The sequence below is a fragment of the Lampris incognitus genome, unplaced genomic scaffold (genome assembly GCF_029633865.1).
Source record: "Lampris incognitus isolate fLamInc1 unplaced genomic scaffold, fLamInc1.hap2 scaffold_73, whole genome shotgun sequence".
In the NCBI taxonomy this organism is placed as follows: domain Eukaryota; kingdom Metazoa; phylum Chordata; class Actinopteri; order Lampriformes; family Lampridae; genus Lampris; species Lampris incognitus.
The window spans coordinates 432,655-441,005 of NW_026611579.1; the positions used below are offsets into that span (position 1 = coordinate 432,655).

Sequence of the window (8,351 nt, forward strand, 5' to 3'; positions counted from 1 at the left end):
ACCGCCCCGTCCCCTGTGATGCGGTGCCCGAGGAAATCAATGGCCGTCAGCCCGAACCGGCACTTCGCCGGGTTGACGATCAGCCCATGCTGGCTGAGGCGTGTGAAGAGGGCGTGAAGATGGGACAGGTGTTCTTCCTCGGAGGCGCTGGCGATGAGTATGTCGTCCAAATAGACGAAGAGCAAAGAAAGGCCACGGAGCACTGAATCCATCAGCCGCTGAAAGGACTGGGCCGCGTTTTTGAGTCCGAATGGCATTCGTAGGAATTCAAATAGGCCGAATGGGGTAGTCACCGCTGTCTTGGGGATGTCCGAGGGGTGCACGGGAACTTGATGATAACCACGAGAAGACGCGTTTGCCAGACAGGTTTGCAGAAAAGTCCTGGATATGCGGGACAGGATAGCGGTCGGGCGGGCGTGGTGGCGTCATCACGTCGGCGGTAGTCCCCGCATGGGCGCCAACCTCCATCAGGCTTAGCGACGATGTGGAGTGGGGACGCCCACGGGCTGTCAGAGCGGCGGATGATCCCCATGCGTTCCAGGTGCTCGAACTCAGACTTGGCAATGGCGAGTTTGGCGGGGTCGAGACGCCTGGCTCTGGCGTAGACCGGGGGCCCCTTCGTAGCAATGTGATGCTCCACTTCATGCTTAGCGGTGGGTGCCGAGAAGGTAGGCTGGGTGGGGTCAGGGAACTCAGCGAGGAGGCGGTTGAACTTGTCTGCCACTGAGAGAGAGTTGGCTAGACCTGCATAGGCCGCTTCCCCCCGCGTACATGCGAAGGAGGAGAAGGTTAAGGCGTCGACCAGACGGCTGTTCTGAATGGGGAGGAGGGGAAGCGTTACATTGGCCATGACGAACTCCCACGTGAAACGTTGTCTACCAAAACACAGTTCTACAGACCGCACGCCGTAGGTGTGGATAGGGCTGCCGTCAGCCGTCGCCAACCGGGGGCCCCGCTCCCCGCCCATGATGTCGACGTCAGTAGCAGGGAGCACGCTTCTCTGTGCGCCCATGTCACGGAGAAATCGCCGACCGGAGATGGTGTCGAGGATGAAGAGTAGTAGCCTGCTCGTATCGCCAACACTCATGGCCACTACTGACTGTTGGCCGGCCCTCTCGTTTCCCGTCGGCCTGTAGTTGCAGGGGGAACGGCACCGTTTAGCTTTCGCACCAAATCCAGCGTGGTACATAGAGTCCAGAGGGCTTGTAGCGGTCTGACGCTGTGGCGCCACCGTCGGGCCACGCCCGCGATGTCGGCGGGGGGGGGGCAGTGAAGGTAGGAGCCAGCACCCCGGCATGGGAGGAATGTTGTGTAGCGACGAAGAATCGGTCAGCCTCCTTTGCCAGCTCACGGGGATCAGTGATGGTGGAGTTAGCGAGCGCAGTCTGGACGTGGGGCGGCATGTTGCGCAGAAACAGCTCCATGAACCGGAGACATGGCTTTTCTTGACCCAGTAGGTTTAACGTCCTGCTCATTAGCTCCGATGGTTTGCCATCTCCCAAGCCCTGAATTGCGAAGAGGCGACGTGCTCTCTCCGTTGTTGACAGTTCACAAGTTTCAAGGGCCAGATTTTGAAGTGAGGCGTATTTACCATCGGCCGGTGGGTTGGTTATGAAAGCGCTTATCCTGGAAGCCGTAGCGCCCCCCAGCGCTGCCACTACGTAGTAGTACCTGGTCTCGTCTGCTGTTATGTCTCTAAGCGGCGCGAACTGTGCCTCAGCCTGCGCGAACCATGTAGCCGCGGAAGACTCCCAAAACTCCGGCAGTTTAATTGCAACGGCGTTCGTAGCCATAATGTGTGTGGTTTCAGAAAACAACCGAAAACCGACTGCGTTAAGCTGCCCCAGGTGGTACAGAGAGCGTACCGACCAGTCTGGTTCAAGCAGCTCTCATCAGACAAATCCAACTCCCACACCCAGCAGATAGCGGCGGCCTCTGCTGCGGCATCTTCAGACTCAGGTCCAGCCCCTCCAGGCCTGTGTTGGTAACCTAACGAGCCAGCAGGCGGCGGTGTCGAGCAAACAAGCACCCCACCCTAACCCCACCCTGTGGGGCTCAACCCAGTTCCCCGGGAGCCCTTCCTCTCCAGCCCACGACCGTTTGATGGCGACTTTGAGACCTGTGCCACGTTCATCATGCAGTGTGAGCTGGTCTTCCTGCACCAACTCAGCATGTTCACGTCTGGCGCTGCCCGCGTCGCTTACATGACCAACCTGCTCACAGGCCGAGCAGCTCAGTGGGCCAATGCTTCCTGGTCCATGAAGGCCAGTTTTTGCCTGACCTACGAGGACTTTGTGGCGGAACTACGGAAGGTTTTGCACCATCCAGTCGGTGGCCAGGACCCTGGTGCTCGGCTGAGCAGTATGCAGCAGGGCAGTGGTAGTGTCACAAACTACTCTGTGGAGTTCAGGCTGGCCCGGGCAGCTGAGCGCGCCGGCAGGCAGGGCTCCACGCGCCCGTGGTACCCCAAACTCTCCACTTTTGTTTTACATTTTTATTTGTATAGCCCAACATCACAAATTTGCCTCAGTGGGCTTTAACAGCAACACAACATCCTTGTCCTTAGACCCTCTCATCGGATAAGGAAAAACTCCCTAAAAAACCCCTTTAACAGGGAGAAATAGTAGGAAGAAACCTCAGGGAGAGCAACAGAGGAGGGATCTCTCTCCCAAGACGGACAGCGTGCAATGGATGTTGTGTTCACGTAAAGGAGTTGGGCCTGAGAGTAGGAACATTGTACGCCGGCCTGATTAGGACGGCCTTGGAGCAGGAACGACACCTGCAAAACACGAGGAAAACGAAGATCACGCCTGTCTCTGAAAAAGAACCACGGCTTGTTGTTTTAGTATATACCACTATGTGTTTCTGTTACTTGGCAGACGACTCAAGGGTACATCTCCAGCACTGCAGCCTTACCTGTGAACTATTTGTTGTGTGTCAATAAAATGACACGAACCAGTAAGAAGTCGTCTGACTTCTTATTTGCCTATGCCGACCTGAATCAAAGAACCGGGCGAGCCTTCTGCAAAAGAGAAGACTCAACACTGCCACCAGCTGACTTCTTTTTCACTTTGGCTACACACAGGAGCCCTGTACTTTGAGAACCAAGTGCTCGAGATGGCATGTAAGGTTTAAGGAGAGCAGACAGGTAGGATGGGGCAAGTCCATTTAGGGTTAGCAGCAGCATTCTGAACCATCTCAAGACTTCCAGCGCTAGAATGTGGCAAACCTGAGAACAGAACATTACAGTAATCAAGTGTGGATGAAAGAAATGCATATATTAGAATCTCTGCGGAAGCTTGCGACACCCCAGCGGGGGGTGGGAGAGGTTACCCTCTCTTTCTCGATTGATGGCAAAGCGACGCTCAGACAGGAGTGGCCTCTAGCGGGGCCCTAAAGTGCGTTCGAAGTGTCGATGATTAATGTGAATTGCAGGACACATTAGTTCTCGCAACTGACTGCGTTCTTCATCGACAGAAGAGCTGAGCGATGCACCGCTAACAGTTGTACGCTGCACTTTTAAATGTCAGCATTTGACAGTACTCATCCGAACACGGGCGTGTTCCCAAGAAAACACAAAGCTCCGGGCGCTCCGCCGCGCACCGAGCCTTGCCGCAGCGCGTGGAGGCGTTAGGCCCCTTGCCGTCTCCTCGACGGGAGGGAGTCGGTTACTGAGAGGAAACAATGACACGCTAGAGCCCCTCTCACTCTGTGCTCTGCTCGCTACTAACCGATCCGCCAGACCGGAGGAACCAACCACCCGAAGCCGGCAAAGACGGCCAGCGGAGGCCCTCCGAGGGCGTGTTTGAGAAGATCAACCAGGTAGCCTCATGTCACCGCGCGCGGCAAGAAACACCGGTGGCAACTACTCAGTCCGCCAGACCAGAGGAACCAACCCCCCGAAGCCGTCAAAGCCGGCCAGCGGAGGCCCTCTGCACACGTGTTAAGTTGCATATCGCTCATCTTAGTAACGTGCTTAAATTCAGTGTGTTGTCGCGTCTGATTTGAGGTCATAGTCGTATGGCACACTTTCAACTTGGCGGCGTTGCTTAAAACTCAAAGCTGGATTTTTGCACGCCTCGGCAGCTCGATCATCCGGGTGTGTTGGGAGAACGGAGCATAGGGGGAGGGCTACGCTGAACCCTACACTTTTAGTTAGTGGATGACAGCGCAGAGGCTTGCGCCACCCCAGCCGCGCTGAAAGAGGTTTTGCGCCCTCCTTCCCGATTGAAGGCGAAGCGTCGCTCAGACAGGCGTGGCTATGGGACGCACATTTCAAATACACCCTGAAATGTTGATGCTCAGCCTGTCCTGCAATTCGTTAGTAGAGTGATCCCCCGCAAAGAGTTGTAAGCTTCACTTTCGAGTGTCCACATGTGACAGTATTTTTCCGAGCACGGGCATATGCGAGCATTGCCGCAGCGCGTGGAGGCATTAAACCCCCGCCCGGGGAGGAGAGGGGCGAGAGTCCGTAACCGGAGGCGCACAGAGCAGCATTAAGTACAGTCTCGGAACAAATTACGTTATTTGTACATGCAATGAAATTCACTCTGCATTTAACCCATCCTAGCTGTAGGAGCGGCATGGCCCCTCCTAGCTGTGAGAGGTTTAACCCCTCCTAGCTGTGTAGCTAGGGAGGGTTGAGCTCCTCCTAGCTGTGTAGCCCATCCTGGCTGTGAGAGGTTTAACCCCTCCTAGCTGTGTAGCTAGGGGGGGGTTTAACTCCTCCTAGCTGTGCAGCCCATCCTGGCTGTGAGAGGTTTAACCCCTCCTAGCTGTGTAGCTAGGGAGGGTTGAACTCCTCCTAGCTGTGCAGCCCATCCTGGCTGTGAGAGGTTTAACCCCTCCTAGCTGTGTAGCTAGGGAGGGTTGAGCTCCTCCTAGCTGTGTAGCCCATCCTGGCTGTGAGAGGTTTAACCCCTCCTAGCTGTGTAGCTAGGGGGGGGTTTAACTCCTCCTAGCTGTGCAGCCCATCCTGGCTGTGAGAGGTTTAACCCCTCCTAGCTGTGTAGCTAGGGAGGGTTGAACTCCTCCTAGCTGTGCAGCCCATCCTGGCTGTGAGAGGTTTAACCCCTCCTAGCTGTGTAGCTAGGGAGGGTTGAGCTCCTCCTAGCTGTGTAGCCCATCCTGGCTGTGAGAGGTTTAACCCCTCCTAGCTGTGTAGCTAGGGAGGGTTGAGCTCCTCCTAGCTGTGTAGCCCATCCTGGCTGTGAGAGGTTTAACCCCTCCTAGCTGTGTAGCTAGGGGGGGGGGTTTAGCCCATCCGAGCTGTGCAGGCTAGGACCAGAACACTACTTACAGAACACTACTTACGGATCATACCAATAATGATGAAAACAATCACCGTGGTCGGGGGCCTCTGGACCCAGACGGACAGGCTGCTGTTGATCGATCTGCGTGTGTTATTTTACATCATTACCTCCCCGAGGCGGGAGTGGGTAGTTTGCACACCTCTTTCTCTCACGGTCTCGTTTCTCAAAATCAAGTATTTCCAAAGCACGAGCTTTACTGTATACGGCTCACCTGAGGCAAGCGAAAGGACTCTTCAATACACTTGACAAGGTTCCGAAGGTGACGCAGAAACACAAGCTCTGCAAGCTGGGTGACCTGCTCCTAGAGGTGGAAGTTGCAAATAAGGATGGTTACTTACCTGGACACCTCCAGGGGAGTGGCTACCCTTGTCACCCTGGAAAGCACTAACCCAACCACAACAAGTGGGGAAATGTAGATACTGCAAGGAAAAGACCGTAGAAGAGCGAAACCAGCTCCTCAAAGATCACATATGCTGCACGAGATCCAAGTCAGCTGCCAGGCGCCAGCGAGGGGGGAGAAGCGGGTGGTGTCCAGGCGGGCACCTTGGCCGTGGAAACCCGCGAGAGGGGCCCGGCGCGTGGCTAGACTCGCCTCCGTGGCAGCGCCTTATCCAGGTCTCCTCCAACGGCCCGCCTTCCGGTCCACTTCTGGGGGCACAGGGCCCTATCTGCGGCGGGCCCATTCCAGGGCGCCCTGCCCTTCACAGGGGGGGGGAGGTTCTCCCCGGCGCTCCCGCCAGCCTCCGCGGGATCATTTGCGTTGCCTCACTAGACGCCCCGCTGAGCTTACCTCCTCCACTCCAGATTCGGGGGATCTGATCCCTTCTCCACTTCGGCCTGCGAAGCACACCTATAAACATTTGCTACTACCGGTTAAGATCTCCACCCGGGCCTGCACCCTGGGCTTCCGTGCGCACCGTGGCGGCCCTCCTGCTCGTCGCGGCCTAGCCCTGGGGGCTCCTGCTGCCGGCGACGGCCGGGTATGGGCCCGACGCTCCAGCGCCATCCATTTTCAGGGGTAGTTGATTCGGCAGGTGAGTTGTTACTAACGCCTTAGAGGATCCCGACTTCCATGGCCACCGTCCTGCTGTCTATATCAACCAACACCTTTTCTGGGGTCTGGTGAGCGTAGGCATCCGGCGCCTTAACCCGGCGTTCGGTTCAACCCGCAGCGCCGGTTCTGCTTACCCAATGTGGCCCATTGTGCGCTCGCATTCCACGCCCGGCTCCAAGCCAGCGTACCGGACTTCTTACCCATTCAAAGCTTGAGAATAGGTTGAGATGGTTCCGGCCCCAACACCTCTAATCATCCGATTTACCAGATAAAGCTGCGGTTCCAGAGGGCCGGCTATCCTGAGGGACTCTTCAGAGGGAAGCAGCTACTAAACTGTTCCCTCCGAAAATCCTGCCGAAACCCGTCAGTAAAAAATACTACAGCGACGACATACCGTGAAAGTGATGTACTAGTGGTGGAATAGCGGGCGCCCTTCTACTCACAGTCCTTCAGTTTTACGCTATTGGTGTACCAGGGGCGTACTTGGTGCAGCGCGCACACAGGACTTACATGTCTTTGCATGTCTTTGCACACACACACACACACACACACACAAACACACACACACACACACACACACAAACAAACAGATATGCAAACTCACACACACACAATCAAACATGTACACACACAAACAGACATGCACACACAAACACACACACACAAACATGCACACTCACACATACACAAACACATGAACAGACATGCGCACACACAAACACACACAAACCCATACACAAACTTGCACATTCACAAACACACACAAACAAATAGACACACACACCAGCAGACATGCACTCGCAGACACACACACAAACAGATATGTACACACAAGCAGACATGCACTCGCAGACACACGCGAACAAATAGACACACACAAACAGACATGCACTCGCAGACACACACAAACAGTCACACACACAAACAGACATGCACACACACACAAAAACAGGCATGATCACACACACACACATAAACAGACATGCACATATAAACACATGCAAACACACACACACACACACACACACACACACACACACACAACCTACACTCACGCACCCAGACACACACATACGCTCAAACACAGACATGCACACACACAAACACACACAGACAAACGGACATGTACACACACACTAAAATGCACACACACAAACAGGCACAAACACACACAAACACATGAACAGACATGTGCACACACAAACACACACAAACACATGCACAAAATTGCACATTCACAAACAGACATGCACACACACACATACACAACCTACACACACAAACACAAACAGACATGTACACACACACACACACAAACACACAAACATGCACACTCACACACACACACACACACACATACACACACACACACACATACATAACCAGATAGGTACACACACACACACACACACAAACAGACATACACAGACATACACACACTCACGTACACAAAAACCGACATGCACACGCGCACGCACAGACACAATCACACACACACACACACACACACACACAGACAAACACAAACAGATATGCACACACACACACGCGCATAAACAGACACGCAAAATCAGACATGCAGATACACATAAACGCACAAAACCAACACATACAGACTATCAAGTGTAAACATTCACAAAACAGAAACACACAAAAAAGACACACACAGACATGCACACATACACACACACAGACATGCACACCTACAGACAAACACGCAAAAACCGACATGCACACAGACACACAAACAAACAAACATGCACACACAGAAATGTGCACACAAACACACGGACACACACACAAACAGACATGCACACACACACACAAAAAAACAGACATGCAAACACAGACACACGTGCAAACATACAAAAATTAGACATGCACACACACACACACACACACACACTCACACAGACACAAAGAGACACACACACACACACACACACACAGATATTCAAACACACACAAACAACCTACACTCACAC

At 54.1% G+C, this 8,351-nt stretch overlaps 1 pseudogene; it reads right to left on the minus strand.

Moving 5' to 3' along the window:
• Positions 1 to 3,359: 3,359 nt before the first annotated feature.
• Positions 3,360 to 3,506, minus strand: LOC130134025 (5.8S ribosomal RNA; annotated as a pseudogene).
• Positions 3,507 to 8,351: the final 4,845 nt, after the last annotated feature.